The following is a 10,866-nucleotide window of genomic DNA, read 5'->3' on the forward strand; positions in this document are numbered from 1 at the left end:
TCTATAAAATAAAATTAACTCATTATAACAGTCAATTGGAATTTAATAAAGATGCTGATTCATGGCCTTTTAGGGCTTCCATACCCAACCAGTTTTGTTCATTAATCACAGCTGTCAAATTGGTTATAAAAGTCTTCTACAGGAGGATCACTATACTTCTCTGTATGTTGTTGTTAATTGCAATTACTTTAATTGTCTTCTTAAGACTCATTTGGAATTGTGTTTATAATAATAATAATATAATACTTTTTTAACATCTGAGCAAATTTTAACCATACCAGATAATACTGATAACAGTAATAATTTGATCACAATAATTTGATATTACATGTTTCACCAGTTTCATCTCTCAAACAACAAATTATTTTTAAAAAAAAACCCAGATAGTCCATCTAATGACTTTACTGAGATACACCACATGTCCAATTATCCATCAATGACAAGTGTACCACAAGCCAAATACCTTAAACCACAACTAGCCCACATCTAAAATAATCCTTCAGATTCATCTACCCCAAAGACAGTTGCCCCTCATCCAAAATACCACTCCATGTCTAGATGCCCTTCAACAGAAACTTCCCATTCAGCCCAATAGCCATCCACCACCAACTATGTCAACAAGTAAACAACCCCTCAACTACCCACAGCCAATTGCCCCTCAACTAAAATATCATCAACAGCCAAGTGACTTTCAAAGGCATCAAATCCTGTCAGGTAAATAACCCTCAAACAGAACTACCCCACAGCTAAATATCTCTACCAAAATTTACCTCCTCAGCCAAATACCCTTCAAGCTAGCAGTGTAACGGCTTCCCCTTCTCCATCATCCACGAAGTGAGACCGGCACGTGGCTTTGTGTTTATAGTGACGATCAAACAGTGATGATCTTGGCAAAACATGCATCTTCTGCTATAACATGCTTTTCAATCTTCAATAAAATGTTTATAACAAATTATGAACAATTTTATTACTTCATTATTTTTTGACAGGAGCATTGCGTTGAAGAACATTTGAGAAGATAAACGTTTAAAACCTCAAGAAAATTTAGGAGCCCAAAAATGGTCAAAAACAATGTATTTAATATAAAAGAGAATTTATTGACTTCTACTTTATAAGAGCAAAAAAAGAAGAAAAAAAAGAAGGGAGAGGGGTTTGAATCAGGCTCTTCTAGCTCCACCTACTGCACCTAAGTACATCTGCAAGAATGCACCAGTCCTGAATCAAACCAATCCAATCAGAGCCAGCAGGAGTGTAAACAGAAGTAAACAAAAGATGACTAATGAAGAAAGGCAAGCTAAAAATAACCGACGGAGCCAGAGATAAAACAAACTTTTCAGAAGTGGAAGGAGCTACGGACATTACAGGACAACATGGAACATTACTCATGAATGCAGTTGCAGTCAGGCTAACATGAGCTTGCTTCTAATGCAAAGGGCCATTGATAGTTGTTTTATTTGAATGTCCTCAGGCTGTTGTATCAGTTTGGTGTTTGACCGGATATTTGTGTGTCCCTCTGCTGTCACATTTGACATGTTATCATAAGTGGCTTACTACTTAATCTAACACTATTTACAGTAGTTCCTGTCATCAACAAACATCTAAGCACTGAAATAATTGCTGGCTGGATCTTTACCAAATACATATTTGGTTTAGACTACTTCTCATATCTAAAGGATTCATTTCTGTTTGTTTTTGGCTTAGAAAAACAGAACAGCATAAGGCATAAATGCATAACTAGAAAATGCAGAACAGTACGATACTAGCTACAAACCAATTCAACATGTTGAAAACTCATTACTCTTAACCGTTCTCTCCTGTGTAGGAGGAAAGCAATGAGGAAGAAACAAATGAAGCCTTCTCAGTTAGGGAGTGGATGCAGCTACTCTCCTGTGTGAATGCGCTGATGATACTGGAGACTGCTCTGTGAATAAAACTCTTCCCCACACACTAAGCAGTGATGCAGCTACTTCCTGTGTGAATGCGTGATGATACTGGAGACTGCTCTGTTGAATAAAACTCTTCCCACACACTAAGCAGTGATGCAGCTACTCTCCTGTGTGAATGCGCTGATGATACTGGAGACTGCTCTGTTGAATAAAACTCTTCCCACACACTAAGCAGTGATGCAGCTACTCTCCTGTGTGAATGCGCTGATGATACTGGAGACTGCTCTGTTGAATAAAAACTCTTCCCACACACTAAGCAGTGATGCAGCTACTCTCCTGTGTGAATGCGCTGATGATACTGGAGACTGCTCTGTTGAATAAAACTCTTCCCACACACTAAGCAGTGATGCAGCTACTCCCCTGTGTGAATGCGCTGATGATACTGGAGACTGCTCTGTTGAATAAAACTCTTCCCACACACTAAGCAGTGATGCAGCTACTCCCCTGTGTGAATGCGCTGATGATACTGGAGACTGCTCTGTTGAATAAAACTTCTCCCCACACACTAAGCAGTGATGCAGCTACTCTCCTGTGTGAATGCGCTGATGATACTGGAGACTGCTCTGTTGAATAAAACTCTTCCCACACACTAAGCAGTGATGCAGCTACTCCCCTGTGTGAATGCGCTGATGATACTGGAGACTGCTCTGTTGAATAAAACTCTTCCACACACTAAGCCGTGATGCAGCTACTCCCCTGTGTGAATGCGCTGATGATACTGGAGACTGCTCTGTTGAATAAAACTCTTCCCACACCACTAAGCAGTGATGGCAGCTACTCCCCTGTGTGAATGCGCTGATGATACTGGAGACTGCTCTGTTGAATAAAACTCTTCCCACACACTAAGCAGTGATGCAGCTACTCCCCTGTGTGAATGCGCTGATGATACTGGAGACTGCTCTGTTGAATAAAACTCTTCCCACACACTAAGCAGCTGATGCAGCTACTCCCCTGTGTGAATGCGCTGATGATACTGGAGACTGCTCTGTTGAATAAAACTCTTCCCACACACTAAGCAGTGATGCAGCTACTCTCCTGTTGTGAATGCGCTGATGATACTGGAGACTGCTCTGTTGAATAAAACTCTTCCCACACACTAAGCAGTGATGCAGCTACTCTCCTGTGTGAATGCGCTGATGATACTGGAGACTGCTCTGTTGAATAAAACTCTTCCCACACACTAAGCAGTGATGCAGCTACTCTCCTGTGTGAATGCGCTGATGATACTGGAGACTGCTCTGTTGAATAAAACTCTTCCCACACACTAAGCAGTGATGCAGCTACTCCTCCTGTGTGAATGCGCTGATGATACTGGAGGACTGCTCTGTTGAATAAAACTCTTCCCACACACTAAGCAGTGATGCAGCTACTCTCCTGTGTGAATGCGCTGATGATACTGGAGACTGCTCTGTTGAATAAAACTCTTCCCACACACTAAGCAGTGATGCAGCTACTCTCCTGTGTGAATGCGCTGCTGATACTGGAGATGCTCTGTTGAATAAAACTCTTCCACACACTAAGCAGTGATGCAGCTACTCTCCTGTTGTGAATGCGCTGATGATACTGGAGACTGCTCTGTTGAATAAAACTCTTCCCACACACTAAGCAGTGATGTAGCTTCTCTCCTGTGTGAATGCGCTGATGTCGTTGGAGACTATTCTGGCGAGTGAAACTCCTTCCCACACACTGAGCAGTGATATGGCTTCTCTCCTGTGTGAATGAGCTGATGTTGTTTGAGATTACTCTGTATAGTGAAACTCTTTCCACACTCTGTTGCAGAGATACGGCTTCTCTCCTGTAGTGAATGCGCTGGTGTGTACGGAGATTACACAGTAGAGTAAAAATCTTTCCACAGTCTGAGCAGATATATGTCTTCTTTGCATGAATGTGCTGGTGTCGTTGGAAACGATACAGATGAGTAAAGCTTTTTCCACATTCTGAGCAGACATATGGCTTCTCTCCTGTGTGAATACGCTGGTGTTTTTGAAGAGCCCTCAGTAAAGTAAAAGTACTCCCACAAACTGAGCAGTGATATGGCTTCTCTCCTGTGTGAATGCGCTGGTGTGTACGGAGATTACTCTGATGAGCGAAACTCTTTCCACACACTGAGCAGTGATATGGCTTCTCTCCAGTGTGAAGGCGCTGGTGTGTATGGAGACTACTCTGGTGAGTGAAACTCTTCCCACACTCTGAGCAGCGATATGGCTTCTCTCCTGTGTGAATGCGCTGGTGATGTTGGAGATTACTCTGCTGAGTGAAACTCTTTCCACATACTGAGCAGCGATGTGGTTTTTTCTCCTGTGTGAATGCGCTGATGTTGTTGGAGATTATTAATATATAGTAAAGCTCTTTCCACACTCTGAGCAGACATATGGCTTCTCTCCTGTGTGAATGCGCTGGTGTTTCTGGAGAGCACTTGATACAGTAAAACTACTCCCACACACTGAGCAGTGATATGGCTTCTCTCCTGTGTGAATGCGCTGGTGTGCACGGAGATGACTCTGCTGAGTGAAACTCTTTCCACACTCTGAGCAGTGATATGGCTTCTCTCCTCTGTGAATGCGCTGATGTTGTTGGAGAACACCCTGTTGAGTGAAACTTTTTCCACAGTCTGTGCAGAGATACGGCTTCTCTCCTGTGTGAATACGCTGGTGTTCCTTTAGAGCGCTCTGTGTAGTAAAACTCTTTCCACACTCTGAGCAGTGATATGGCTTCTCTCCTCTGTGAATGCGCTGATGTTGTTGGAGAACACCCTGTTGAGTGAAACTTTTTCCACAGTCTGTGCAGAGATACGGCTTCTCTCCTGTGTGAATACGCTGGTGTTCCTTTAGAGCGCTCTGTGTAGTTAAACCCTTTCCACACTCTGAGCAGCAAAATGGTTTCTCTCCTGTGTGAACACGCTGGTGTCGCTGGAGACTTCTCTGTTGAAAAAAACTCAACCCACATTCTGAGCAGTGGTGAGTTCTTTCCTTTTTCATATCTTTCTGCAAATGTCTGACATGTGCTAGTGTGCAGATTATTATGTTTGTGGAGTGCTGAACCTTTTTTTGGTGCCAGACCCGTGGTTAATCTCTCAATTTCAGCAATCTGAAATGCTCCTCAGGATGGCCTTTCTTGATTTACTAGTGAAAAGAAGAAGAAAAAAAATCAAAATTTATTTCTATAGTGCTTTTTCACAAAACATGTCACAAAGCAGCTTTACAAGCCCCCAGTGAGCCAGCCAAGGGCCACAGTGGCAAGGAAAAAACCCCCTAGAGCATGAGGAAGAAACCTTGAGAGGAACCAAGGCTCAAAGGGGGGGGCTCTATCCTCCTCTGGCCAACAATGCTCACCACAATAATATTCATTTAAAGAGAAAAATAAATACAAAAATGAAAAAATAAGCAATTAATGTCTATTCAAAGTACATATTAGCTGCATAGGAATGTGGACACACAAAACAGAAGACTTGCATCTGGACGTCATGCATTTCTGGATGGAAAAGACAGACATTACTAACTCATTACATTACAAATTATGACATAGAACTTTTACAGGGACAATACATAACCTATGTGAAGATGGCAACCCAGATTGTCTAAGATTATAACATTTGTGCCTTTGCATGTTTTGTCTGGACTGCTTTAGAAACATAAAACATTGTTTTAAATTGTTATGTAACCAACATGAAGTTGGCACCCCATATGGGTGATTTAACCAAACTAGTCTTAACCATTTGTTCTGTAAAGAATTTACATTGTGCTGCAACTGCTGGCTCTCACGTGTAGCTTTGTTTACACTGCTTACTTTGCTTGCATGATGGATGCTAACTTCACGCCAACTGTATCTAAACTAAACTTTATATCTCAAAAACTAAAACAGCACAAAATGAAAAATTCAAAAGGCACAAATGACTGACACTGGTCTGAATAAATCTGAGACATATGGGGTGCCAACTTCACAAAGATTCATATCATGATAATGATATTCAAACAAATTGTTTGAGGTCAAACAAAACTAAAAAACATGATTAAATTTCAGTGCAGGACATTGGACAGGAAAATACGATTCAGCAAGATTTTTGTATTTTCAGAGTTATACTATGATAATGCCACTACTGTACTAAAAAAATTGTGAATGTCTAGTTCACATCTAAGCATAGTTACAATAACAAAAAGGTTTTGTCTTGTAAATATCTTAATCTAGCAGATTTTCAATACCAAGTTAAGTGGCAACCCACGAACTATAGAACTTTCCTGAAGCAAACACTCCAAAGTCATAACTTGAACATGTAGCTCACCATTCCTCATCGATCAAACAACATCAGGTAAGTTAGAGTAGGGCAAATATTGACCCGATATGATCAACTGAAGGGTAACAACTAAAGTAAGTTTTAAGGTTAAATGAGCAAAACAACACACACAATGTTTTGGACTTTAACAGAACACTGTTTGTTCCAGAGATCGTTTAACATGATCTTTGGTTAATTCGTCGGCTCTATCACACTAGAAGCGCCTCTCCTGCTTTGTTTTGATCGAGAGCAACAGTAGAGAATCTCCGTCTGGACGTCCGTTCCTTAGATTAAAATAAACATTCAAGGGAAATAAAGAAACATACTTCTCAGCTGTTTGATAACTATCTACGTAGTACCGATAAAGAAAGAGCGAAATTACCTTAGCGGGAGGCAAAAACGAGGACAGAACGAAGCTCTGTTGATCAATGTTCGAATTCCGCGTGGTTTTGAATATACCCCTTCCTTCCGATGACGCAAACTTGCGCTGTGCGTTGCTGGTGGTGCTGCCACCTGCTGGTGGGCATGATACCTACAAGAGCTCAGTGCTGCATTCTGAGCTCAAGCTGGGCTAACCATCATATGAGATAATGCACACTAATCATTTTTATGTATATTTTCTTTAGCTAGACACAAATCTATTTCATGTTGTGTCAAGCTCGATTAAAGACAAATGTAACGTGCTAGTCAATGTACTCCCGCTCCTTTGACATCCCGACACACACGTTGTTTAAAGTAATGATTTTAGATTATCTGGTTATGTTTAGGTTTTTGTTTTTAGATATCAAATTAATAATGTGTTTATCTGGAGAAAATAAGGTTTCATTTTCTCAATACCTCCATAAAATTTGTCAATTATATAGAGAAAACAATGTTTATGATGTGGTGTTAATAAAAATAATTAGAGATCTCTATAAAATAAAATTAACTCATTATAACAGTCAATTGGAATTTTTAATAAAGATGCTGATTCATGGCCTTTTAGGGCTTCCATACCCAACCAGTTTTGTTCATTTAATCACAGCTGTCAAATTGGTTATAAAAGTCTTCCTACAGGAGGATCACTATACTTCTCTGTATGTTGTTGTTAATTGCAATTACTTTAATTGTCTTCTTAAGACTCATTTGGAATTGTGTTTATAATAATAATAATATAATACTTTTTTAACATTCTGAGCAAATTTTAACCATACCAGATAATACTGATAACAGTAATAATTTTGATCACAATAATTCTGATATTACATGTTTCACCAGTTTCATCTCTCAAACAACAAATTATTTTTAAAAAAAAACCCAGATAGTCCATCTAATGACTTTACTGAGATACACCACATGTCCAATTATCCATCAATGACAAGTGTACCACAAGCCAAATAACCTTAAACCACAACTAGCCCACATCTAAAATAATCCTTCAGATTCATCTACCCCAAAGACAGTTGCCCCTCATCCAAAATACCACTCCATGTCTAGATGCCCTTCAACAGAAACTTCCCATTCAGCCCAATAGCCATCCACCACCAACTATGTCAACAAGTAAACAACCCCTCAACTACCCCACAGCCAATTGCCCCTCAACTAAAATATTCATCAACAGCCAAGTGACTTTCAAAGGCATCAAATCCTGTCAGGTAAATAACCCTCAAACAGAACTACCCCACAGCTAAATATCTCTACCAAAATTTACCTCCTCAGCCAAATACCCTTCAAGCTAGCAGTGTAACGGCTTCCCCTTCTCCATCATCCACGAAGTGAGACCGGCACGTGGCTTTGTGTTTATAGTGACGATCAAACAGTGATGATCTTGGCAAAACATGCATCTTCTGCTATAACATGCTTTTCAATCTTCAATAAAATGTTTATAACAAATTATGAACAATTTATTTACTTCATTATTTTTTGACAGGAGCATTGCGTGAAGAACATTTGAGAAGATAAACGTTTAAAACCTCAAGAAAATTTAGGAGCCCAAAAATGGTCAAAAACAATGTATTTAATATAAAAGAGAATTTATTGACTTCTACTTTATAAGAGCAAAAAAAGAAGAAAAAAAAAGAAGGGAGAGGGGTTTTGAATCAGGCTCTTCTAGCTCCACCTACTGCACCTAAGTACATCTGCAAGAATGCACCAGTCCTGAATCAAACCAATCCAATCAGAGCCAGCAGGAGTGTAAACAGAAGTAAACAAAAGATGACTAATGAAGAAAGGCAAGCTAAAAATAACCGACTGAGCCAGAGATAAAACAAACTTTTCAGAAGTGGAAGGAGCTACAGGACATTACAGGACAACATGGAACATTACTCATGAATGCAGTTGCAGTCAGGCTAACATGAGCTTGCTTCTAATGCAAAGGCCATTGATTAGTTGTTTTATTTGAATGTCCTCAGGCTGTTGTATCAGTTTGGTGTTTGACCGGATATTTGTGTGTCCCTCTGCTGTCACATTTGACATGTTATCATAAGTGGCTTACTACTTAATTAACACTATTTACAGTAGTTCCTGTCATCAACAAACATCTAAGCACTGAAATAATTGTGTGCTGGATCTTTTACCAAATACATATTTGGTTTAGACTACTTCTCATATCTAAAGGATTCATTTCTGTTTGTTTTTTGGCTTAGAAAAACAGAACAGCATAAGGCATAAATGCATAACTAGAAAAATGCAGAACAGTACGATACTAGCTACAAACCAATTCAACATGTTGAAAACTCATTACTTTAACCGTTCCTCTCCTGTGTAGGAGGAAAGCAATGAGGAAGAAACAAATGAAGCCTTCTCAGTTAGGGAGTGATGCAGCTACTCTCCTGTGTGAATGCGCTGATGATACTGGAGACTGCTCTGTTGAATAAAACTCTTCCCACACACTAAGCAGTGATGCAGCTACTCTCCTGTGTGAATGCGCTGATGATACTGGAGACTGCTCTGTTGAATAAAACTCTTCCCACACACTAAGCAGTGATGCAGCTACTCTCCTGTGTGAATGCGCTGATGATACTGGAGACTGCTCTGTTGAATAAAACTCTTCCCACACACTAAGCAGTGATGCAGCTACTCTCCTGTGTGAATGCGCTGATGATACTGGAGACTGCTCTGTTGAATAAAACTCTTCCCACACACTAAGCAGTGATGCAGCTACTCTCCTGTGTGAATGCGCTGATGATACTGGAGACTGCTCTGTTGAATAAAACTCTTCCCACACACTAAGCAGTGATGCAGCTACTCTCCTGTGTGAATGCGCTGATGATACTGGAGACTGCTCTGTTGAATAAAACTCTTCCCACACACTAAGCAGTGATGCAGCTACTCTCCTGTGTGAATGCGCTGATGATACTGGAGACTGCTCTGTTGAATAAAACTCTTCCCACACACTAAGCAGTGATGCAGCTACTCCCCTGTGTGAATGCGCTGATGATACTGGAGACTGCTCTGTTGAATAAAACTCTTCCCACACACTAAGCAGTGATGCAGCTACTCCCCTGTGTGAATGCGCTGATGATACTGGAGACTGCTCTGTTGAATAAAACTCTTCCCACACACTAAGCAGTGATGCAGCTACTCTCCTGTGTGAATGCGCTGATGATACTGGAGACTGCTCTGTTGAATAAAACTCTTCCCACACACTAAGCAGTGATGCAGCTACTCCCCTGTGTGAATGCGCTGATGATACTGGAGACTGCTCTGTTGAATAAAACTCTTCCCACACACTAAGCAGTGATGCAGCTACTCCCCTGTGTGAATGCGCTGATGATACTGGAGACTGCTCTGTTGAATAAAACTCTTCCCACACACTAAGCAGTGATGCAGCTACTCCCCTGTGTGAATGCGCTGATGATACTGGAGACTGCTCTGTTGAATAAAACTCTTCCCACACACTAAGCAGTGATGCAGCTACTCCCCTGTGTGAATGCGCTGATGATACTGGAGACTGCTCTGTTGAATAAAACTCTTCCCACACACTAAGCAGTGATGCAGCTACTCCCCTGTGTGAATGCGCTGATGATACTGGAGACTGCTCTGTTGAATAAAACTCTTCCCACACACTAAGCAGTGATGCAGCTACTCCCCTGTGTGAATGCGCTGATGATACTGGAGACTGCTCTGTTGAATAAAACTCTTCCCACACACTAAGCAGTGATGCAGCTACTCTCCTGTGTGAATGCGCTGATGATACTGGAGACTGCTCTGTTGAATAAAACTCTTCCCACACACTAAGCAGTGATGCAGCTACTCTCCTGTGTGAATGCGCTGATGATACTGGAGACTGCTCTGTTGAATAAAACTCTTCCCACACACTAAGCAGTGATGCAGCTACTCTCCTGTGTGAATGCGCTGATGATACTGGAGACTGCTCTGTTGAATAAAACTCTTCCCACACACTAAGCAGTGATGCAGCTACTCTCCTGTGTGAATGCGCTGATGATACTGGAGACTGCTCTGTTGAATAAAACTCTTCCCACACACTAAGCAGTGATGCAGCTACTCTCCTGTGTGAATGCGCTGATGATACTGGAGACTGCTCTGTTGAATAAAACTCTTCCCACACACTAAGCAGTGATGCAGCTACTCTCCTGTGTGAATGCGCTGATGATACTGGAGACTGCTCTGTTGAATAAAACTCTTCCCACACACTAAGCAGTGATGCAG

General features: G+C 41.0%; 2 pseudogenes; both read right to left on the bottom strand.

Moving 5' to 3' along the window:
• Nucleotides 1-2,144: 2,144 nt before the first annotated feature.
• Nucleotides 2,145-3,202, bottom strand: LOC118242717 (annotated as a pseudogene).
• Nucleotides 3,203-3,239: 37 nt separating this feature from the next.
• Nucleotides 3,240-6,667, bottom strand: LOC118242714 (annotated as a pseudogene).
• Between the last annotated feature and the right edge of the window lie 4,199 nt (nucleotides 6,668-10,866).

Source organism: Electrophorus electricus, chromosome 16 (assembly GCF_013358815.1).
Source record: "Electrophorus electricus isolate fEleEle1 chromosome 16, fEleEle1.pri, whole genome shotgun sequence".
NCBI lineage: Eukaryota > Metazoa > Chordata > Actinopteri > Gymnotiformes > Gymnotidae > Electrophorus > Electrophorus electricus.